The following is a 24,639-nucleotide window of genomic DNA, read 5'->3' on the forward strand; positions in this document are numbered from 1 at the left end:
GAGTTATTGTTCCGCGGGTTTTATTGTCTTTTGCAGAATATTCCCGCTAAATAGACGTTAAATACGAACCATCGGGAAACAATATCCTCGCGAGGGATTGTCTGTGGTAGAGCAATTACGATCGCGGGGGCGGATCCACTTCAGAATCGAACAATAATCTGCAGTCGAGTGCTCCTTCATCCGCCGCATTACACGACTGCTTGGCTCGTGTTCCCCGTGGCGAACCGCGCACTCGTCGACGGTTAATACCGAAGAAAATATTCGAGTGGCGGATGGTGGGATATAACAGTGCTGGTCATGAGACTCTCTCTTCCTCTCCCTACCCTCTCTCTCCCGCTCTCTCTCTCTCTCTCTCTCTCTCTCTCTCTCTCTCTCTCTCTCTGCATAAATTCGCCAACCCGTATCGGACCCGTATCCGAATCACAATGGCACTTGTATTATCCAAATATCGCGGATATCCGTATGAACCGTACAAAGCCGATAGCCTTCATTATCCGCATAACGCAATACCGCCGGTTACACCGAGAGAATTGTGCTCGAACGTGCCATTACATCCCTGAAGGCTCTCTATCTCCGATCTACGACCGAGCTATTCCAGCCTCTTCATTGTTTAAAAACCGATCGTAAGGCCGCGCGCACTCCTGGCAACAGTTGGGGGCCGCGAATAACGCTGCATCGATGTTACCGACCGGAGAAGTGATTTTAACTGTAATAGGACTTCCTAATCTGCTTGCAATTTCGCTGATAATTGCGCTGAACAGCGCTGGACGATAACGCGGCTCGCCAATTATTGCTCGCTTTCTTCCCCTCTGCCCTCGGTCGTCTTCATTTAGTTCGAAACTTTGCTGTTTCTCGTGCAAACGACACCGAAGCGATGAATAGGCTGCCGATTTTATGCATCTGTGGCAAAAATTAATAAGAGATATACGGAACAGACGAGACGCGAGAAGAATTTACGAATATTTTACACTGTCTTCAATTTATTAACGCTCTTATCGGAAAGAACACATTATCATTTAGCTCTTGGATTTATGTAGATGTAGATCATTTTTATTTTGCATAAAGATCCGAAGATGGAGGTGCTAGGTTTTGAATAGCTTGTGATATATTTTCAAGTTTGGTCGTACCACGATTTAATTGAATTCTCCATCGAATGTAACCGAGGGTTCTCTTTCGTCTTCGAATCATGCCATGAATAGAAATAACGATCAATTTGAACCATAGTCTAGTTAACTCTTTCATCGAATCTGTCGAAAAATGTTCCTTCGTTCCCCAATCGATTACAGCGAGAACGACAATAACAATTCCAAATTGAACACAGTCATTTCAGTAGACTAATGGAGAGAATTACGCGTAAAGTTGTCGAAAGAAGGGGACTCACAATGAGACAGCCCGACAGTCACAATAGCGACCACCCCATTTGAAGCACCCAAGTGTGATCCGCAGCCATTGTGGTAGGGTGGATGCCATTTGCGAGCCAATTTAGCTGTCGTATCAACAGAAGTACCGCCGTGAAAATTTTATTTCTAACAAGCGTGATCAACTTGTTATGAATTTATTCGACGATAAATAATCCAATATTTGTTCGACCGGCCGGCGCACAATGGAGTGTTTCACGTTGAAACCTGGCGGAAAGTCGATTCGAAAAGATCTTGCGTGAAATATGAAATTTTTTATCTCCGAGACCGTTGAATATGTAGAAAACAATATTCCCGCTTATGCACTTGTATGCATTGATTAATTAAAGAGCTTTTGCGATAATGTTTTTCTCTTAAGTGGTTCCCGAATTACTGCAAACACATTTATGATTTTTCTATGTCGCAAATAAAGAAATCATCTCTACAGAGCTCTTTACCTGTGTTCTCGTGATTATGTTAAAAAATTACCAACAATTCGCTGATGTGAATTCGTAAACAATTCATATGGAATTTGATTGTACTTCCACGTGAGTTCAATGCTTGTTCCGATGCGACTAAAATCAGTATCTCATTCAAATCCTCAATGGCGAAAGAAAGCTTCTATTAAATTATAATAATATGAACGAGAACATATGCTATACATAAACATTTACAAAAATATAAATAATAACGTATTCGTTCCCAACTATTTTTTATTTCCCCGAAAACGAATAAAATAATCTTGGTCAACTTTCGAGGCCAAATACTCGACCATGCAGCTGATACAAGTAATTAACAAACGGGGCAGTAGATCAAACCAGCAATTTCCCGTCGACTAGGATCCTCGTTGGGTCGCGATCCAAACGAACAATGAGGAGGAGGGAGGGGGCACGAATTGCTTGGCTGGCCTGTGCGTTTTCCTCGGGCGTGTCGGGAGCGCGGGTCAATCTTCCGAGCAATAAAATATGCATCCACCCCCGGCCGGATCTTTTCAGCTCCCATCAGCGGATTACAATCATCAATCTCGCTGACAATAAGCGCTGTCGAAAGGGTACCGGTTAAAGAGCGCCGTTTATCGGAAGAGCTAGAATAAACGGGGAGCTGCGGAGCTGCAATCAGGAGGCAATGATCAACGCCCTCGAAGTGCTAGGCAAGCTCGAGAACTTTTGACTTCATTGGCGGAAATAAGAGCGGTCCACGAGAGCGATCCGAACGAGAATGGAACGAAGATAGAGAGGGAGAGAGTGAGAGAGAGAGAGAGAGAAGAGAGAAGAGAATAGAAGAGATGAGAGCAGAGAAGAGGATAGAGCTATAGGGGGATGAAATGATTTTGGCCTGGAATCGGATGTGCACGGGAGGGTCAGAGGGAAGGGTGATCTGCACTTGCAGCCCGAGGGGGATGTAGCCGAGGGGCTGGGGAAGGATTCATTCATATCGCGAGCCCCGTGTCTCATTGTCGGGGCCGCGCGACGGACAAAGCATGGGGGTAGCGAAGTGCTGTCAGGAGCAGAGCACTCTATTGCCGCGACACAAATGGCAACCAAAAGTGGAGCTGACGGAAAACGAGAGCCAGACCCCGGAGGGAACGAATTATGTCTGTGTGTTACGAATTCGCCCGGCCGCTACCTGGGTTTTTAAATTCGATGCAGAAATCCTCTGTCGGACCACGCCCGAGCTTTTTCTTTCAGCCCGTTCGCCACCACCCTCCTTCTCCGCGGATCCGGCTTTCCTCCTGCTTTCATACTCGGAAGTATTAATATTTCACTGTTTCAAGATGCGGCGGAAAAACGAACGCGCAGACACAACGGGAAACAAAACAGACGGATAATCCGACTCTGTTTGAATCTCTGTTAATATTCCGCGCGAGGAGGAAAGTAATGAAATTTTTAATGGCGCGGCAACGCCTTCCTGTTCCGACTGATTAGACCGTCCGGGGACATTTCTTGTCGTTATTATACCGTCCAATTAGCAAGCACTGCGAACCGTGCGACGAGCAATCGGCGCCAAGATGTTGCTTAAACGCGATCTCGCAAACGCACGGCCGGATCGTCGGATTTTATTCATTTGTATCCTACAGATGAGTTGTGACAGTTTTAACGAGGTGGCAGCTTCCTGAACTTCGTCAAGGCAAACTTTTTCAACGTAGCATTCTTTCGGTTTGCACAAATCGAGAATGTTTACAGTTTACATGACGTGTTTAACACGCTATCGACCTGAGACTTTGATACATATTTTTGATGAGTGTTGCGTTTCCTTCCACAGAGATGCCTGCTATACAGCTTATTATACTCTTAAAAAATATCAGAGTACTTTGACAACGTACATATGAATGTTATATAAGGTTGTATATGGCAAAATGTTAAAAAGGCAAGTGAAAGAAATTATAAAGTTACCATAAATTGACTTAACTCTGAATTATTTTAATTTGTTCAGTAAAAAATAACTGTGCTTGCTTCTCACCATGAGTAAAGTGTTTCTTACGCTATTATAATTCTAAGCCACTTATATGTACAAAGTTTTAAATAAATACCGTGATGAAAGGAGCAGTCCATATTTAATCATACACCGATCTTTTCTTATTCACTTTATAGGAAAAACACGCGTCAGTTTTAAAAAAAAATCACCTGCCAATACTGTGTTTTTTTGTGACGATATAATCCACAATTATAAATATTTTCCATTGATTATTTTACATTATTTTACATATTATTTCACATTAAAATATAAATATTTTACATATGTTAATATTAAGATTTGCAAACACCTCTTTTTACTTTCCTAGATTTCAAGCCCGAGCTGCCAGTGCCAAAGGTAGCAAAGAAACTGCTTCCGTGAAGCACAGTTGTTCAACGCATTTCCGTTTTAGATGGACGTTCTGGTATGACTTCGTGCCCAGACTTAGAGCAGCGGCAGCCAATTATTTAGCGGTGGAAAAATAGAGGAGCCTAGTCGCGACTACTTTGTCACGGTAAACAGTGGACTTCGTCGAATTTCGCTTCGGAGGTTGAGCCAGGCTTGCGGGGCGTTTTCTTGAAATATAGGTTAATATATCTCCGGGAGTCAGGCTGAATCGCAGCTCCGTATCGCCGAGCTATCTTTTATGGCGTGCTCGCGGAGACCGCGCGAGGCAGAGGCGAGGCAAAGCGAGACAGAGCGAGGCGTAGCGAGGCGGCACTCGCGCGCACTTGCCACATGTCATAAAGGGTAGTTCTTGGGCGCAGTAATTACACGGGCTTTGCTGAAAGCTGCTTGCACATCCGTAAAGGCAGCCCGGGTCCCACTTTTATAATTATTCGCCGTGGACCGCGCGACTCGGAAAATTACGAGAAGTCGCCGAGTGCATCGCCGCCGTAATAACAGGTCCCGCCGGGAAACCTCGTTACGCTTAATTCTTTGTCCCCACCCCGGTCGAATCCCGCCCCCTCCGGTCACCGGCGATGGCACTTCAACCTCCTAACGATCGAATTATATTTATAATTACGGGATTCTGCAGCCGGGATCCCGTCGGAAATATCCGCAGCAATTAGAGCGTCTCTTGTTCGAATTACCTTAACCTTTGACCGACTGTTCGATATTTTGCGCAGCCGGCGGCCATTTCGACGGCCACGATGAAGAAGCGGCAGTCCGCAGGATCTCGTTTAACAATGCGGCCCGTATCTCCTGCATAAGTCACCGCCGCTATCTCCCCGCTGACGTTCCATAATCTGCCGGTTGATTTGCCGATATAATAATTGCAAAAATTGACCCGGTTCGCGTCGTGGCTCATTACGCTTCTCGTTCCCGCGGAATGTTAATTGAGATGCAGAGTTTATGGCGGGTTCGAGTCGCCTGTAATTGACGTTCTTCTATACCAATTTCATTGCACCCTTAAGGAACTTGCAGAATGATTTAATCGAAAACGTGTTCCCCGTTATTAGTTCCAGCTTTTTCGCTTTCATTTTGCTGCTCCGCGGATACGCTGGTTCAATCTCTCTGCGGATCTGTCGACCGTAGAATCATTTTCTTAATGCCTGGCAGGCAGCGTGGTCTTAAAAATAGAAAGCAAGTAACTTCGTTTGCCGGCCAAACGTGGAAACAGACGCACAATTGCCTCAAAATATTAAGTCGTGTCATAAATAATTTCCGATGCGATCTATTGAATCGCTATGAAGACAATCACCGGGACAAACGAGGTTTTGCTTTCGCAAAACAGACAAGGGATCGAAATCGATGAAATAGAAAGTAAGAAAAAAAGAAATGAATAAACAAAATCAAAATAGACGTCCGACAAAGAAACGGAAGTTATGTATGACTCGTCGTAATAGCATGAAGCTGTTACAAGTTAATACGACGTTAGAGAGATATATTATTCGACTGCGGCGTTGGAAATATATTAAATTGAATCATGTCCAAGCCAGTTGGAAATTACAAGCTGGCTGGTAGAAGAACGAAGATCCCAGCGCTGGGAATCGTAGAAGCCGAGGGAGCGACTTGAACGCGAGTTTGCTTTTTAGTCGCGGTTGTACCGAGTTTATGCGCGCGAACCAGAGCTCCGAGTAATTAGCTGTTGCCGGCAAGAGTGTGACTTCGTTTCGTCGCATTCCGCGGCGGAAATGTGTAAGGCTTAAATCGAATAAGGGAGGCTGATTGAAGTCAGCGTTCCGCGTCGCTCTTGGCCGCGACCCCCCCCCCCCTCTCTCTCTCTCTCGGCGCGAAATCAAATTTTCATGACAATTTACGTGCAAATGTCTCTCCTTGGGAAAACTAGTCGCCGTATTTTCTCCTCTATTCGGCCGCGTTTATTTGGGCGCGTTCGTTCGACGTGTCACTCGCCGGAACGTTCTCGACCCGATAATTGTTTCCAAATCACGCGTCACCGGCATCGAAAAATAATTATTTTCCCGGCGCGGCGCGACCGTGGAATCGCATTGATGGCGCGACTGCCCGTTGCCGGGCCTAAAAAATATCCGGGGAATGGTGTTGACGGCCGCGTGATACGAATTTCATTTGCCCGATCGGTAATACGCGCGCACTTGTTGCCCGATGTTTCTCAATCAAGTTAATGTAATGGACATTGCCGCGCGGCCGCGCCTCTCTATAGCGGCCGGGAATTAATAATGCCCGTGGAAATTTGGAACAAACAAATTGCCGGCGCGTGTGGCATTCCAACTACCGCCCCCGGCCACGGCCTCTACGAGATCACGCGACAATTGTGCAAACATTTGTATTCCATAAAACGGTGATCCTCGATCTTCCTAATGTTAAAATATCAGGTTGTGGAAGAATTACGGTTGTCTTCTAGAAACTTTTTAATCATTATATTTTATTACGGGGATGATGTATTTAACGAGAGATTAAGCTAACTATCTCGATTCAATTCGGTTAAACAAAGACAAAATACATCGTCGCATGTCTTCGCGATTAAAATATATCAGCTGATAAATAAACAGCTATATGTCAGATTGATTTTTGTACTCAACCTGTCTGCCGAAATTCAACGCTTAGTACAATTGAGTGGAGTAGAATCATAATTGTGTGAGTCCGATTTTCGAAAACTTTGACTTATGTCTTAAAATGTAATCTATACATACCAAAATGCTTAATAAAGAAGTTAAATAAGTTATAAAATTATCATGAATCAACTTGACTCTAAATTATCTTAACAATTTTGGTCAGTAAACAATGCACACGTTAACAAATAATAATACTCCTTGTTTCTCACACTGTGGAAAACGTGCTCCCCACAATTATTTCAGAAAATTTCAGATTACTTTTAGGGGGATTAATTTCGATGTTGAGCTAGCTTAAAGTTTCGTACAAATTCATTTTAATGCTATTTTGTTTAATTTTCTCTGTTATCTCCATCTCATGCATTAATAAGAACTAATAGCATTTTTATTCGATTTGAATGTTTTTGTTAACGGAACAGACTTTCCTGTGAATAAGATTTTCAAGAAAGAAGATAGTTGAATAACAAGAATTTTTGTAACCAGGGAAGAACGAACAAATGAGTATGTTCCACATCATATTCGTTTAGCAATTAAGTCTGACTTGTAAAATATGAAACAAGATTAAGTTTGAGGCAATCGCATGTTATTTAGCGAACAGTTACCAATAAAAAAAAGCATCGTAAAATCCAAATATTCTGTTCTATTCTGTTCCAAAATATACTGACAACGTTATAATAGCCGAGCATACAGGTGTGTATGCTGAAAAGCTTTGACCGGCAATGATTGTTTTGTAGATGGAACGGAATTTTCACGTCGCAATTGTGTTTTATCAATTTTTATGATTTAATGCATAGACAATAAAATAAAAATCACAGGACAGAAAGTTCCAATATTCAGAATGAAATTGCGCGACAGAAATGAAAAGTCTGTGCTCCGTGGAAATGTGAATTTGAATAAACGTCCGGGGACGATTACCACGAAAAATCATTTTCATACGTACCGCATCGATAAAACTTGTACACGGTTGTGCACGAGTCCTCGTTCGGGTCGATTGTGGCCGTTGGATCGATCCTGCGTTTCAAATGACGACGGGAGAAAGGAGATCGTTCAGCGTGTTGTGATTAAAATATATATAAATAACTTTATTGTTTATAATAAAATGCCCTATCTATTTTACAAATATACAAAACTCTCGCTATGTACAGTAAATAACCTCCGCCCGACGAAACAAGAGACAATCTTTCGCCCGGGGAGGCGATATCTCTCCCCGTTTTAATTTAATCTTTCGCAATTTTTTAATAGTCGATCATTGGATTAAACTATCGTGTCGAGTAGAAAGAGAGAAAACTTGTTACTTCGTTGCAATTACGAGTTAATAAAGGTAGTATGCTCGGTGTGTGTCGTGTTCCTCTGTGCTATGTGCCTGTCCGCCGCGTTTTCTGTAGCTCTGTGTCTGTGTCTATGTACGTGTAACGTTTCGAACGTGTGTCCGCCATTCTTTTCCATTACGCTTCTTGAGTATCTTTTTTTTTTTTATTTCTTTCGTTCTTCGTTTTTTTTTTCGTTCTTTTCCGTTTTCCTTCCGCCGACCTTGTCTTGCTTTGTATTTTTTTTTTTAATGTGTTTCGTTTTTCTTCCTCTTAGTTTTGCCCTAATTACATTTGCACACTACGAAGCTATCACGATTCTCAAAAATACGAATAACCGTTTACTTTAGTTTGGACACCGTGTTACGGAGTACATTGCGATAGTAAGAAATACTTCTTGATAATAAGTAGAGAGAAACGTCGCGGCAGCCGGGAATCCTGCAACAAAAGATCCAAAATCGATACAAACATTCACACGATATCGTTTCCACGCATTACGGTATGTATGCATTACTGTCATTAGTTGCACACTGCCGCCCATAAACAATTGTTCGTTCATTCGTTCTCATGGAATACGAAATTACGTTTTATCATCGGTTATTAATTCGGAAGTAAAGCGCTGAAAAATCAGACAGCAAACAGTAGAATCGATAAAGCATGACACCGAACCCAATAAATATCTCAAACGAAACATTGCCTTTTTTATCTTGCAATGACGAGTGAAATAATGCCAATAAAACTGAATAATTAAAGCCACGCGCAAACAAACGTTTCAAATATGAACATTGATGTATTATTACATGCTATTGTGTTTTCGCTGCAAAATCCGCGGTCTAAACAAGAAAATAATTGAATGCGTCGACAAGAATGAAGATCCTATCTATGCTATCAGAAACTTCCGAAGTATCCAGATGCTTCTGGACGGCAGTGCGCGCGAAAACGGAGCAAGAACAGTTTCTGGCGAAATTGAAATCTCTGAACGGTTCAGTTAAGGAAAGTCCCGGAAGAAATTAATAGAAGAGCAAGTTACACCGCGTCCGCCGGCGTAGAACGCTAAACGAGTCGAGTTACTTCGAGTTCCCGCCTTTGAAACGGCTCGAAAATATCAGGAACCCTGTATCTCGTCCCTTTGATCTCGCCGTCTTGAAATATTAACGCGGTATCTCGAGCACGGCCACCGACGCGACGAAATCTCATGCAAAATCCCCGAAGTTTTGCCAGCTCGTGCAACTGGAAGCGATTCTTGGTCGCTGCCGAGCTCCCGCGGTCCGGAAAAAAACAGGCAAACACGATGCGGAATGCTCACCTTGCCCACTGCGATTTCCAATTACTTCATACGTAATGCGAATCGATAATACTTCTGGCAACAGTTCACATCTGAAACAGAAAATCCGAGCAATTCGTTAGACCGACGTAAAGAGCTTCGACGAAACGGATTTGACAACCAATGCGTTAGATTCTTTTAGAATCTTCGTTTCATTTCAGACTAATGCTGACAATGTTTAACACTAGATTAACTTAGAAACACAAAAGATAGCTGTTTTATATTAATTTATGAAAGTAGCAATATGACATTTATTATGATTTTTAACGAATGTTATTGTTATATTTGCATCAGATTGCATTAGATGCATTAGATTCTTTTAGAACCTTCGTTTCATTTCAGACTAATGCCGACAATGTTTAACATTAAATTTACGGAACGCAACAGGCAGCTGTTTCATATTAATTTATAAAAGCAGCAATAAGACATTTATTATGATTTTTAACGAATGTTATTGTTATATTTGCATTAAATTGCATTAGATGCATTAGATTCTTTTAGAACCTTCATTTCATTTCAGACTAATGCCGACAATGTTTAACACTAGATTTACGGAACACAAAAGGCAGCTGTTTCATATTAATTTATGAAAGCAGCAATAAGACATTTATTATGATTTTTAACGAATGTTATTGTTATATTTGCTACGAGTAACACATATGTATATTGAAAACATAATTGCGACAACAAAATCATTTTGACAGGTTCCATAAGCCTAATGTTAAAATAGTTTTTGAACGTTGAAGGATGTTGAACAGCATCAAGTATTATATATACATGAAAATGATCTATTAGGACGAATCTAATGTATCTAGAGAAAGAAATATGTTACGTCTAGGGCAATCGTCCATCTAAAAATTGTAGACTGCTTACAGCATTGTTCTTTCGAAAACGACAGCCAGTTGAAATAACATTACACTGTCCAACAAGTTTCAACTATTCGTCGCAACGTTAACTGACAAGCGATGGATTTGATTCACGGCCTCGCATGGGACCTGGTTGCGTTATTGTGCAAAAATAAAAAGGACTCAAATTCATCGCTTGTCACGAGACATGTCGCGAGGCAAATCGCATGTAGAGCGTTTAGCGATATATCATTGAAAAGTGAAATCCAAATATCTGACAAACAAATGCTGCTTCTGTGCTAGAAAAACATTGGCAGCTTTGACACAAGAAAAGGTCGAAAGAAACGAATTTAGCGTTATTTCAAAATTTCAAGATTTTTCTCGACACCGGCTAGATTGTTCTGAAGTCAAACATATATATATATATTAACGACCCTAAATTTTTATTAAAAAAAATATTTTTTTGTTACTTTGTAAATTCGAGTTTGTTGGAAAACATAGTGTAAATGAATGTATAGTGATCAACTCGTGCCTATAACTTTGAATAATTCATTTAAAGTATTACAAATATTGCAAAATAATAGAAATACGCCTAACAATATATACAAAACATTGAGTCAAATCTTTCGCTTTGAATTTCTGAATTTTATCTTCAATATTTTGGATTTTAGGTAATATCTTTTTTGGTAAATCGATTCTTAAGTTGTAGCAGTCGATTCTTGTAAAAATCGAAACACGAGAAAAAGAATTGTCATAAGAATGATTGTCATAAGACAATCAATCCTTCCATAGAAAAAAAAGTAAACAAAATATCGAAACCATAGAATTGGCGTGAAAACAGGTTTCGTAAGAACCGCCATAAAACGTTGGGAAATATAGAAGACCTACAAAACCTACACATCCTTACACAACCTTAAACGAAAGAATCGATTCTGAAGAAAATCAAGTACCGAAGAATCGACTCGAAGGATCGATCTTCTAATCAAAAGAATCGATTAGCTAAATAGTCTGGTTTCCAGGCGACTGTGCAGCGGTTCGGCGAGCCAATAAAACGCGCCCGGTCCGAATCAAACTTCGTCCGGAGGTTCCAATTCGTGTCCGGGCACTTGTATCAATTTGTCCGCGTATCCAGGAGAAGATGGACGACGGGGCCCGTCATATTCGTTCACCGGGGCGTAAGAAGGTTCAAGTAACCGGAATCGCGACGCGGACATTTCCGAGTCGCGATCTCGACACGCCCGCAGCTTTTTCCCCGATCCAGACAGGGCCAAGCGTCTAGACGCGACAACCGCGAGGGAGAAAGAGAACGTGGAAACGCGTTCTGACGCAGGGGGAGGGTACAGCCAAGCGGAAGTTTAAATGCATTTCTAAAAGCGCGGCGTCCGACGAGCGGGGGAGTGAGCCTGTCGCCCGCCTGTGCCCGGCTGATCTGAAAGAGGATCGGGGGACTTCTGAAACGTATAGTATTAGGGAAACTGGAGGAACGGCGATCGCTTGACGAGGGTCTGAAAGCGACCTCGCCTCTGAGCCGCTGTCTATTCAAAATCTACTACAATGCTCCAGATTTGCGACTGCTAGAATCCTAGCAACATACTGTTGCCGGGTATCCAAGCATTTTTCGAGTCGCTTGGCGAACCCTTCTGGTCCAGGCAAGTTCGAGGACCCAAGTTTTCGACTTATTCATTTATTATTTACATCTATTTATTTACTATTCACCGTTTGGTTTACACAAATAATTTAACCGATACGCATAAGTAGAATTATTACAAAAAATACTAAATGTAAGACGACTACATGTAAAGTTGAAAAAAGTCGTCGGTCTAACACTCCAAAAAACATTCAGGTGGTTTGGACCAATTTGAAAAAAGTCATTCCGCTTGAAAAGCGTAAGTAGAATTATTACAAAAAATACTAAATATAAGACGACTACACGTAAAGTTGAAAAATCATCATGTTTTAATCTTTTTATCATCAAAAACCAGTCGGTCTGACATTCCAAAAAAAATTCAGGTGGTTTGGACCAATTTGAAAAAAGGTCATTCCGTTTGAAAAGCTGTTAACACACTTCTCTCGACATGAGCGCAAGTACGAAGGATACCCGATAGAACAAGTCAAGGTAAATCAATTGGCGAACACTTTCGATCGCTCGTTTCTTGTCCGAAGAAAATTTCAGTTCCTCAAGAGCTTGTCGTTAGAAGTTAAAATCGTTGGAACGCTCGAAGTGCTAAGAGACGAAGAAAGTGTCCAGAGGAAAAACACCTTATATTTAGCCGGGAAAGAAATTTACACGGCACGGAAGACAGAAAAACGGGCGAGTGTCTATAATATTTAACGACGGCAGTTGCGGCGCTTCTTTTTAATTGCGCTAATAAAGCTCGTCTACATAAAAGTTCCCATCGTTTGCCAGTAATATTGCTTCCGTTTATCGTCGAGCCAATCGATAAAATGCGTTCGTGCAACATCGTGCGGCGCAACCTTGTCCACGGCCGCGCCACGAAAAAACCTGACGGCTCGGGGAATGTGTCGAGAGTTAACTAGGTTTGCGGAGTTATTAAGGGAGCCCCTCGGGCGAGGCTCGGAACCCGCCGCAATGAGAATTCTTTTGGCGGAAGAAGGATCGCGGGACGGGGCACGATTATGTATCGCTAAAGGGACCGGATAACGTACGATCGCGGTCATAGAATCCTGATGAACTACTGTTTCGAGACCGGGCAGAAGTATATCGCGCAAAAAGCGTGACAGTGTCTCATCAGTCGCGAGAGTGGTCGAGGGGTTTAAACTTCTCGAACCGCCTGGCTTCGAGATCAATCGGGCAAAAAGCTCCGCGCGGCCCGTCCGCAATAAACTGCGGGCCGTAAAGCGCCAGATGCATCGGCAGAAAAACGGAAGGTGGCCGTCGAATGGAAAAAGGAGGAGCGCCGCGGTGGACGAGTTACGGGATACGACGGGTGCAGGCCGGGTAACTTTCCGCGGTCCCCGAGACGCCGATTTAATTGAACCAGCTCGGAAAATTAATAATAACTCGGCCGTCGCGTCGGCAGCCCACCTTCCTGCTTTTGTTTGGCTCGCGGGATACGCTGGGCAGGGTCGTTTGTAAAATTATTCCGACGCGATCGATCGCGGCCGGTTTCCGCGAGGAATCGGCTGTAAAGCCGGTGCAAATGTAATTACAACGCCAGCCGGCCAGCTGGACGAGCCGCCGTCCATGCTCTCGCGAACGACGGAGGAAACAGCGCGTAAACATCGAAGTTATTGATTGCGAAAAATCACTCCTGACCCCGCACAACGGATCAGCTCTCGGGCGTTTAGTGCGTCTGGCCATCTGGAACACCCTGTTTTCCTCGTATTTCGTTTCCGGGCTCCGCTTTCGAGGAGCTGAACCCGGCCGTACAATCGCCGAGACTGCGACACCTTTCTTCTGACTTGCATTCAGAACACAATTGAGGAGTGCCAAAATTGACAAAATATTCTGTAGGTAAATGGAAATACGATAGTGCACCTTTTAAGTACAATACTTTTCGATAAATAGTTATAAATAATGCCAATAGCTGACGTTGTCTGTATGCCCGTCGCCGCTGAAGCACTTACAGTGCTTGCAGATTTCAAGAAATGGTATTCTCGGTTCTTTCAACATTTAAGATGTGGCACATACAGGCTTTTCTCTGAAAACAATTCTTTTTTGCATGAATTCGTGTATCATTGTTGTATGTAATAGAAAACTTTGTTATGTTTTTAAGTCATTGCAGTCTTAGTTACATATCAAAATTTGTTAATAGTTTGACGATAGCAGTGTTTCCTCTTTCTTCTAGAAAATTACATTTTTGGCACTCCCATTGTTTTTTTTTCAAACACTCCTCGGTTATCATTCTACGATCTACAATTCGTACTGGAGACAACAGTCTATAATCTCAGTTTGCATTAATGCGATTGCAAGAAATAATAAACATCTTTGTTATTATGTTCTGTACGCATCAATGTATTAATTTATTTGCGAATAATGTAATTAGAGGTCATATTTCAGCTCTTAAAGGGCTCCTACTAAAGGATTTTTTCCCGTGAATAAATGAATGAGATGGAATGAAATGAAATGAAATGAAATGAAATGAAATGAAATAATCCCGTAAAAGAAGTTTTCTTTTTAGAATTCATAAACTTTGCGACAGGTTTTAAAGTTGTATCTCACTTATTACTCGCAACGAAAGAAATCAAACAATGCAATCGACAAATGATATAGAAAAATAGTTCAAATAAGAGTTGCATCCTGTTTTTGTGCCCATCAATTTGTACGAGAATTTTGTGAAAAGAAAGTGATTCTTTACGAAAATAAGGAAAGCATAACTTTTCCAACAAATATTTCGCACTGATTTATGATCCTAAAAATATGATAAAACTTCAGTTTGAATAATTTGGGCACGAACCAAACACTGCTAAATTATTGAGTAGGTCCACTAAACAGTTGTACAAAGTTTCATAAAAATCGGCTTGTATCAGTGACTGCTGTAATTAGAGTAATGAGGACTTCGTGCATTCGTGTCAAAAATAGCAAAAGAATCCAAAGAATCTTAAAACGTTAATGTATCATTTTCAATCTATTCAAATGATTAATGGAAGAACGAGTTTGCTATTTAGTTTCTATATCTTTGAATCGATGCAGACGATTTTCATTTCGCATAGATTGCATGATTGTCTAGTGATAATCATTCTTCAATCGTTACAGTTGCTTTCATCACGTTATAGCAAGTTGAAATAGAATGCGAGACTATAATTTAATTGTTGGACAGATATTACTGGACAGAAAGGGCTCCTGGTAGTTCACATTTCCGTCGAACTTCTTCCAAAGCAGACCGAGACAAAACCGCGTTCAGCAATTCGAGGTTTCGCGGCGAACTATGTCGTGTCCACTGTCGCTAGTTAACTAAAATGGAAATAAAGCCGACCCGCCGATCAAGTAACACAATCGCCGGGAATTCGATTTGTCCTGGTAATGAAAACATCGGATTCACGGCGCACCCGATTGCGCGGTGCCCTCTGTGAACTTTGGTTTCGTTGATTTCCACGGTTTCCACCGGCCCCGATGAATCCGCCGCGGGTTTGTTACGCACTGAGTCAGGTTCCCGCGATATTTTGAGACGCGACCGTCAAAGGACGTGCGAGTGTCTCGAAAAATTGGGACCAAAAATGACGAGGATCGTACTCTGGAATAGACTATTGTGTTTCATGAGAAATTGTCTGCGCAATCGATTCTGCAGGAGCGTTCCCAAGTTCGCGATAACTGCTCGCATCGTTCGGGAAGGAACTTGTTTTCGGTACATTTATGTTGGAACTGCGACAAATGATAAGAGTGCAGCGTGGAGATACATTCTATTGTCTTGTAATGGGAGGGTTACGTTGCAGCAGCGAGCAGAGGAACGTGCACGTATTCTCTGATATTTAGCAGAACCTTTGTAATTTGAACAGATAACCCCTTAAGTGTTTTAATCCCTGCGAGATTTATCGAAAATGCAATCGTATGCAAATCAAATATATTGTACGCCGTTTTATTTGATCTATTTCTTCACAATCATTTACTAATAGAAAAAAAAACGACGGGTGATTTTAGCCCAGATTCTTGAATTTCGCAGTTAATATCTGAGCAGACCAATTTCAGATCATCCAGAAACAACGCTATTTTATTGTAGAAATTAATGATGATTTAATGTAACGATTCTTTCATTCGAACACTCGCGTTTCCATCGTGGTTCTACTGTACCACATTGCTAAAATTAAACATAACAATGATTCTCTAACAAAATGATTTGTCTCCGAGAAATGTAAAATGTGTAAAATCGTATTAATATCGCAACATATATAAATATACCGCAACTCCGCTGCATAAATATACCGAAAACGGATTCGCTGTTCTCGTAGCAATTGTATTCGATGCTCTTAAAGCTTTCGTATCAGCTGTAACCCAAATGCGCTCAACAGAAATATATCTTTGCCTTCGCTTTCATTTTCCGAGGTGCACGCGAATGTTTCCCCGTCGACCGAAAATCCACGACAGCGACAGCAAAAAGGAAGAGTAACGCTACAATGGTCACGTTCCGCAAGTTTTCGGGGCGAGGGCGGATTCGCAGAGTCGGCGCATCGATCCGCTCTTATTTGCATGTGCACGTGGCGCATAATTAATCACTCGGAGCAGCTCGGGCCGGCGCAACGCGCGATTGTATCTAATTGATAATATAATACGCCAGCAATCGCGGCCACTTTGTGACGGCATGGGGGACATTCATAACGACGCGACAACTTGATGCGACGTCATCACCGAAATTGTATGTCTGGCAGCGCGCGGGGACGGAACAAAATTCTCACCTGGACTTCCGCGGTCGAGCCGAATTGATGACCGACGAGTCGCGCGTCATTTTGGCCATTGAATGAGTCCCGTTGTCGACGACTAATTGAACCCCTGTGTCCGGCCGAGGCCAGCCGCGGGCCCGCTAATGGGTTCCTCAATATTCATACAACCCGAAAACTGCTGCATAGCAAACTCCTCTGATAACAGCAGCCCGGCCAGATTTTTATTAACTTCGTTCGCACCATTTAATAGAACCGACTGCAATTTATTTGACTCGGTCTAAGCAACGGTTTCCTCGTTATTTTTCACGCGAATTGCTACCTAATTCTGCTGCTCAATATTTATATTGCGTAAAAGTAACGCGAACTTCAACAATGCGCCAACAATTGCGACCACCGCTTTTTTTCATATTACACGATTTTTCGTACAACGCGCTACACAATCAAATTAAAATATGTACAAACAGTTATCAAAATATTGCACTAGAACAGGGAAACGTTGAAACGTAACTTTGCACGACTCGTAGGGTGATTAACGATCCACGCTACGAAAGCATTGCTCCGGTTTCATTTAACTAATTATAATTACGTAACGAATTTGTTCGATTAATTCTCTTCTCGTATTTGCATCGAACAAACTGTTTCGTTCGTACGCAATAACGGTATCATTCGTGTAATACGAGGAACATTTTCGTATAACACGATTTCTTGTAATAAAAATTCTTGCAACACAAATTACTATTTCGGGAAGGTATTTGAAGTCGATCGAATTCATAACAGAGAATTTGCAGAAACGATTGATAGCTATATCTCGATCAGCGTTTGAAAAATCTTTAGCAGGCAGCGTTGTCATATGAGTATTGCTTCGTATGGGTCCTATTTTGGTGGCGACAAAGTAAATTTCGATGACTAAATAAGCGGTTTTCTCGACAAATTCCTGATATGTACTTCGTTCTAATAATGTATACAATTTTGACAGAATTCCTGAATTTGCTTCGGAAAATAATATCAACTGTTTATCTGAATATTTGCAGACCTATTGGCGATCCGATAATGACGCTCTATGAGAATTCGATTCCGGGGTGGAATACAATGGAGGAGATTCGGGGGAAAATAAATTATCAATTTCGCGGATGAGTATCGTATTGCTCTGAGGACTATTCGAAGCGTTTCCTCGGGTATCAATGGGCATCGAAGGAAGTTAATGCGATTGTTCGGGCTCGATCAGCCGGGAGCACGCGCTCGCGATGAACTCGGTGAGTATAGTCCAGCGGAAATCTTTGTCCATGGAGAGCGCGTGCAAGTGCTCGGAAAACATCGAGCGTTCGATCAAAAATAGATTTTCCAACGGTCGGCTGGGGTTTATCATCGAGGTATTGTACGCCGCGGCTCAACTTTCCACAGACTTCTTGAACTTCCGGCTTTGCCGACTCTCTCTCTCTCTCCCTCTCTTTCTCTCTCCCTCTCTCTCTCTCCCTCTCTTTCTCTCTCCCTCTCTCTCTCTCTCTCTCTCTCTCTCTCTCTCTCTTCCGCTTTGTTTTCTCTCTATCCAGCTGTCCTCTGTCTCTCTTTCTCGTCGCCGCAGACCACCCACGGAAAACACAAAGACTGTCCATTTGCCATCTGATAATAATTGGAAAAGTTATCGCGAAGATGAAGTTTTCCCCGCGACTAACATCTCTTCCCGCGGACTATTCCTGTAATGTAAAATGGAGAAACTTTCGCATCGGGGAATAACTTCCGGTGCTTTTGAATGATATTACTTTCTTCGCGGCGCAAACACTTGCGGGCCGGCCTCTTCCGCGGTTCTTCCCGGCCGGAATTTCAATCAGCGATCCGTATGGCTGGGACGGTTCGCAGCCAGAGATCACTTTAATGCGACAGGATCGTGGCTGGATTGCGTGAATTACTTACGGCCGCGGCCGGACTGGATATCCGAGACACGTTTCCATCTACTTTGATCGCGAGCTTCCCTCGCTTCCTGCTTCGTCGAAACACAGAAATCAATCTTTGTAATCAAGCCATCTGGCGAGCCGACCGCAGGCGTATATTTTTCGAATGTAGGCCGGGTACAGCAATCGTGTACACCTGTGCGATTCATTATCAGAACTGAAGCACCACGACGGAAATTTTTCGAGTCAGCCATTGTTCGCAAAGAAACTTCGTCGCGCTGTATCATTACCGAAAACGAATTTTCTTAGCATTATCTTGTCAATGGTCGATGCAAGGAACTTTTCAACTAGCTATGATTTAGTCAAATATTAATCCATCAAGGTATAAAGTATAACAATTGAGCAGAAATGTTTGTCCAGCATTTTTACCAATGGACGTGCGGATCTTTTTGCAAAATAAAAATTGTCTTCATCGATTGGAGCAAACAAGGGTCACATGGAAATACCTATCTTTTACGGACGATTTTAACACTAGATTTACGGAGCCCGTCAAAATGGCGGGTCACTAATTTTTTAATTTACGATTATTCATATCGTAAAGATACATTTACGAGTGATTTATTCAATTCATATGTTACTTACGGCAAATGTTACAGTAACACTAGTTAAAACCCAGAATAAATGTCTTATTGTTACTTGTATAAACTAATACAAAAAGGGCTGTTTTATGTGCTCCGTAAATCTAGTGTTAATAAGTTCCAAATACTCGTTATTCTGATAAATCCATGAAACCTCCGGGCTAGTGATCAACGCGCAGTGTCAGCTAACAGAGTTAGCCCAAAGATAAAGATTCCCACCGTGAATGCACAGTAGCAGCAATCCTTGGAAAAGTGGATTCTGGGGGAAAAAGGAGAGCATCAGCGTATCTGGGTGTATTTATCTCTCCTTAATCGGTCGGTTTCGTTGCGGGGTAAAAAGAAACTAGATACAGGCGAAATAAATGTCCGTGGGCGTGAATTACAGCCGCGTGGTCGGTATCCGTAATCGTTGCCGTCGTGAATTAAAACTAGATTAAGATATCAGCGGTGGCGGCAGGTTGCTGGAGTTGGCGCGACGCGTCGCGGCGGGGCGCGGCGCGGCGGCGGAGGGTGGCGGCGAGAATGGTAACAGCGAGAGAGAGAGAGAGTCCAGCGGAAATAATGAAACGTGCTAAGCGGTCTTGAAATACCACCACGACCACCCCCGTTGGGAGCGGAAAGTCCTTCCGTGTTTACAAACAAGTGGAACTGGTTCTGAAGGGAGAGGCCGGTAGAGTGGACACGCCCTAGCCTGTGGCTCTCGAGCGTGTGAAAGAGCCTCGGCCGATGAGATGAACAAAGAGCCACTGTCCTTTGTCTCAACCGTTCACGACAGACTGAATATAATGCGAGCGTGTTAATTAAAGCCGATAGCGGAGGCCGCGGATAATCGTGCGTGTAGATGGATCGAAAAAAGTAAAAGAGAAGACAGGACAGAGAGAAAAAGAAAGGGAAAAAGTACGGGGAAGATAACGACAGAAATAAAAAATATGTGAAAGAGGGAGAGGGAGGGAGGGAGAGAGAAAGAGGGAGAAAACAAGAAGGAGAGAGAGAGAACGAGAGAGAAAGAGAGAGAACGAGAGAGAGAAAGAGAGAGAACGAGAGTGAGAATGAGAGAGAGAATAAGAGAGAAAGAGAGAGAGAGAGAGAAATCGAGGACAACAGAGGTCGGAGGATTTATCCCGCAAAACGACGCCCAAAGACGCGAGGAGGCGCGTCCGTCGTCTCTAATAATCCCGGCACGTTAATTAATATCGCGCATAATAACGAAGTTTCGATTGCGTTCCGATTCGTATTGCTTTTATTATCGGAATGACCGGCAATTAAGACATCGCAGGCCCACGCACCGGCCGGCCATCATTAACCGCCATTACTGTTCCGCGATCGTCGTTAACGCGGTGTGAAATTGAAATCCCCTATTGTTCCGTGTCTATTAACATTCCGCGCGACGTACGTGCCACCGGGGGCCCCGTTTTCCAGCGGGATTCCGCCGCGATCCGCGGCTAATAAGGGTGTTGTAGCGTGGGGCTGCATCGGGGCTGCAACGGGGATGCATTATTCGCCGGGTTCTTTCGATGGCCCGCGCACATCCGGCGAAACTTCGGCTCCAATATTCACGGGGAACGGCGAAATCCACCCGGGCGGGATTTCAAGGAGAGAGAGGAAACTTTCCTCGGCCGAACACATCTACCCCCGCCCCCGTCCTCTATCTGTACTTCGTGCTCGGTTCATTAAAATTGAAGGTTCCTCGTCGTTGCCGTTGCCAAGTCGAAAGTCTACAGAAACTCGCCCGATGTATCTGCCGGCTTCCCCCTCGTCGTCTTCCTGTTCCCGCTCTTCTTTCGCCGTCTTTCGGCGCCCGCACCCCCGCGGATACCCAGCCCCTACTCTCCGATAGCAGCGGCGATACTAACAAAACGTGACGCGCGCGGTCCCCGGCATTTCGCTGCGAGCGAGGCTACACCCTGGAAAGCGAATTGCCCGCGCCATACCCCGCGAAACGGAAAACACCCTCGCAGCGAGCCCCCGGGAACACCCCTCGAAACTTTGCACTCCCTCTCCCCCTCTCGATATTCAGGGTCTACATGTAAATTCGGTCCGGCTCGTCCGCGAGGAAACTGCAACCCCCGTCGCCACCCCCTCCTGTGTTGTGTTTCTGCGAGTGTCGCGCGTGCAGCAACTTTTTCGGGGTCCGGAACGCCGCTTCGGGGTTAGCCTGCGAAAACGATCGAGCTGGGGACATCGAGAAACTTTGGGAATTTTTTAGGCTTAGAAGTTTCGGGGGTGGCTTCTTGAATATTGAGCCGGCCTGACAATAAAGTTCGCGAACTCGTCGCGGGAGAATTGCCGTATACTTTATTGTAGAGTGGTCGGTCACCTTCAAACTGGCTCTCGCGGGACTCTAAACAACCCTTCAAAGTATTGTAAAAATGGTTCCATGCAGCGGCCTTCTGCGGTGCTATTTCTGGGACGATCGATGGCATCAAAGTGCCTCCCTTCGAATATTTTCTGTAACCTTAGTGTTAGGTAATTTGTAATTTCGATAAAATCGATTGAGCCACTTTCACCTGTCGCAGAATTTTCTTAGATCGCCTATCAACAACTCGGATATATTCATTCGCGAAGCTGCATGTATCAAATCAAATACAAAATGATCCAACGTTGAAAATAATTGGTCCATTTAATGGAAAACAACCCCAAAAGTTCGCACGAAGACGAGGTGATTCAATTAATGAAACTGGAACTAGAGAGTTGAGATGTTTCATAGCGGTCGTCCTAATAAAATTCAGTCTTTTAAAAATATATTGCCACTAAAAAGCATTTGGAAAACTAGTCAAAAATTTCTGTCATCTTCTGGCATCGAAAAAATTGTGCGAAGAATTTTCAAGATAAAAATCCTTTATCTTGAAACCACCGTCATTAGTTGCGGTCGTTTTATGCTCCCTGGGCGGGAACATCCGAGTACAAAGGGTTAATTCGAAGCAGCTGTAACTTTGTCGATTTCGGGGATCCAGAGGCGCCATTCCGTGACCGCACTTTTGGTCGACGGTCCTGCAAGGGGACGTGAAAAAATCGATCGACTCGAGGTCGAGCCGTCGAATATCCCTTTAACGCGCGGTATCGAGCGTAAAAGTGTTCGAAAAGGGCTGCGAGTCCTGATCGGGGGTTGCATTTCCGAATCGCTCGTTATTTGAACGGGGCCACCGCCTTCCGACCGGATAGATTCGCATTCATAGCCGGTCGAACCGAAAAAAACGAGCCATTGCGGCGACGTCATTTCGTCGTATCATTCCGCTTCAGAAGCCGCGGCGCGCGTGCAACGAGTCGAAATTTGAATGACGCTTTTCCCGATCACGTCTCTCTCTCTCTCTTTCTCCTCTTCGAATCGCCAGCTTTTTCGCTTCCGCTCGTCGGCCGCGCGCTGTTCTCATTCGATTTCGATCGTTCGAAAGGCGAAACGAGATTTCTGACCGCCTGTGTTCGTTCCGCCAGCGATTCCCTTAGCTCCGACGAAAGCTCGCGCGTGTACACTAATCCCCGACGATTCCTCCGTCGTTTGTTCCGCCAGGACGCCGTCGAGCTATCAATCGATCCTCGCGCGCTTGAGATCGGCCGCGCAGAAAATGAAGTCCGGGCACAAAAGGTTTCGGCGAGAGGATCGCCGGATTAGAACGCGCCCAGGAATTTTCTGCTGCTCGAGCGAGCAAACGTTTTTGTTTTTCGACGGACTCTTTCGTCCGCGGAGCCCGCAATTCGAAATTCATTTCCCTGCTGTCGCATGAGCCAGCACCTTCGTCGTTATTGTTTTACGCTGCGAGACTCGCGGAAACCGTGTTTATGATGAGGCTTTGAATCATGCAGGAGCTTAAGGTGTAATGGGAGGATGAAATACGCCGCGGCCGGTTTCGAGGGACTCGGTAAGCGTCAGATTTTCCCAGGGAAATGGTCGCGAGCTCCCGCCGGATTGTGGGTCAGCGGAGTCCCTCTTAAACGAGGAGCGCGGCAGCAATTGCGGCGCCTTTATTATTATCATTTCGCGCTTCCCCTGTAAAATTTACCGTTACCATTGTCTTGCCACTTGAATACATTAACGCGAATAATCCCCCGCGGGCCGGGTCGACACCGGCAACAACTAGCTCCGCGCCGAATGCGGTTCAAACAGGTATATTTGTCTTCTTCCTTGCCGAAGTCTGCGAGTTTACGAAATTAGTATACTTACAATACCGTCAAAGTAGTGCGTTTAGAATGTTACACAGTTACGGTGGATCCTAATCGAAGCAACTTTAGACAGTTTATTGGAACAGTCTTTATACTTCTTGCTCTGTTGTCTTTCTTATTATTAGCGTTATTATTAAGTTATTATTACTATTAGTGTTCCTAATGTTTCACTCAAATTTTCATCTACTTGTAGGAGCAACAGTAACTCATTAGTAGGTTTCGGATTTTATGCATTTATGGCAAAAGTGGTTAGAGGTAATGCAAATCTGTGACTACATTAAAAGAATTACAAAATACTGTTTCATTATTGTCAGTGTATTCAAATCGTTGAGGGAAGAAATACATTTCTATTCAATCCCTGCATCTTACAACTGATGAAGAACATTTTTATTTTGCATGAAGATCCACAGTCTAGTCATTAGAGACTACATACTTGTGGTTTATAGAGAAGGTACACCAGTACACTTATTTTTGTATTAATTCCAGAACTAAACTAACTTAGTTTTTAACTAAGAGCTTTTTTTATTGTTAAATGATACCAATGTTAGAACATTTTTCCTAGTCCGAGTAGTAATAATCAAGTAATCAAGCGAAGAAAAGTGCTACTACTGTAATAATTATACTATGTAGACTCTGCCCTATGACCAAAAAGTGCCTAAACTCTCGATGCCCGAGATGTGTCCAAAATAATTAATTACAATTATACCATATAAAAATAAATAACAGCTTGTAAATTCTTATTAACGTGTTTATACGATAATAAGATTATGTTAACGTTATAAAATAAATATCATAATATTAATGTTACCATGATTACAACATTGTTTTCGTATCGATGTATAAAACATACTGATCGAAATTTCATACGTACATCGTCGACGAGGGGCTAATCGCAGAACTATACCAAACATCGACAAGAGTACAGTATTCCCTGCGATTGATTCTCAATACTTCCCGCTAATAGAATCGCGTCATTAACGACCGAACACATTATCGCGCTAACGTTGTTATAGGCAACAATTCTAACCAGGATCGGCATAATGCTTGTTATAAGAAGCTTTCGTTACGATTCCCGACAGTTCGGTGTTGATATTTGAAACAACGGAGAAGGCCGCGCGCGATGGGGTCACGGGCTGCGGAGGCAAATTACACATGCATATTCGAGATGAATACGTTTCGCGCGTTAATTACATGCACGCAATTATCGTTCAGTATGCAGCCGCGGGTCGATGGAGCCCGCGGAAATGCTTTCGAAA

At 43.3% G+C, this 24,639-nt stretch overlaps 1 protein-coding gene and 1 long non-coding RNA gene across 2 annotated transcripts in view; one reads left to right on the forward strand and one right to left on the reverse strand.

Moving 5' to 3' along the window:
- Window positions 1–24,639, forward strand: part of LOC117220093 (uncharacterized) — a 175,128-nt gene that overhangs the window by 47,727 nt on the left and 102,762 nt on the right. Inside the window, exon 2 of the long non-coding RNA XR_004490176.2 lies at window positions 17,730–17,951. This is a non-coding gene — a long non-coding RNA (uncharacterized LOC117220093). The remainder of the gene's footprint in view (window positions 1–17,729; window positions 17,952–24,639) is intronic.
- Toll-6 (Toll-like receptor 6) overlaps window positions 7,942–24,639 on the reverse strand; it is an 83,002-nt gene continuing 66,304 nt past the window's right edge. Inside the window, exons 2-3 of the transcript XR_004490164.2 lie at window positions 9,500–9,570; window positions 7,942–8,631 (exon numbers count right to left, since the gene is read on the reverse strand). The gene's annotated coding sequence lies outside the window, so the exon portion shown is untranslated. The remainder of the gene's footprint in view (window positions 8,632–9,499; window positions 9,571–24,639) is intronic.

This window comes from Megalopta genalis, chromosome 10 (genome assembly GCF_051020955.1).
Source record: "Megalopta genalis isolate 19385.01 chromosome 10, iyMegGena1_principal, whole genome shotgun sequence".
Classification (NCBI taxonomy): Eukaryota; Metazoa; Arthropoda; class Insecta; order Hymenoptera; family Halictidae; genus Megalopta; species Megalopta genalis.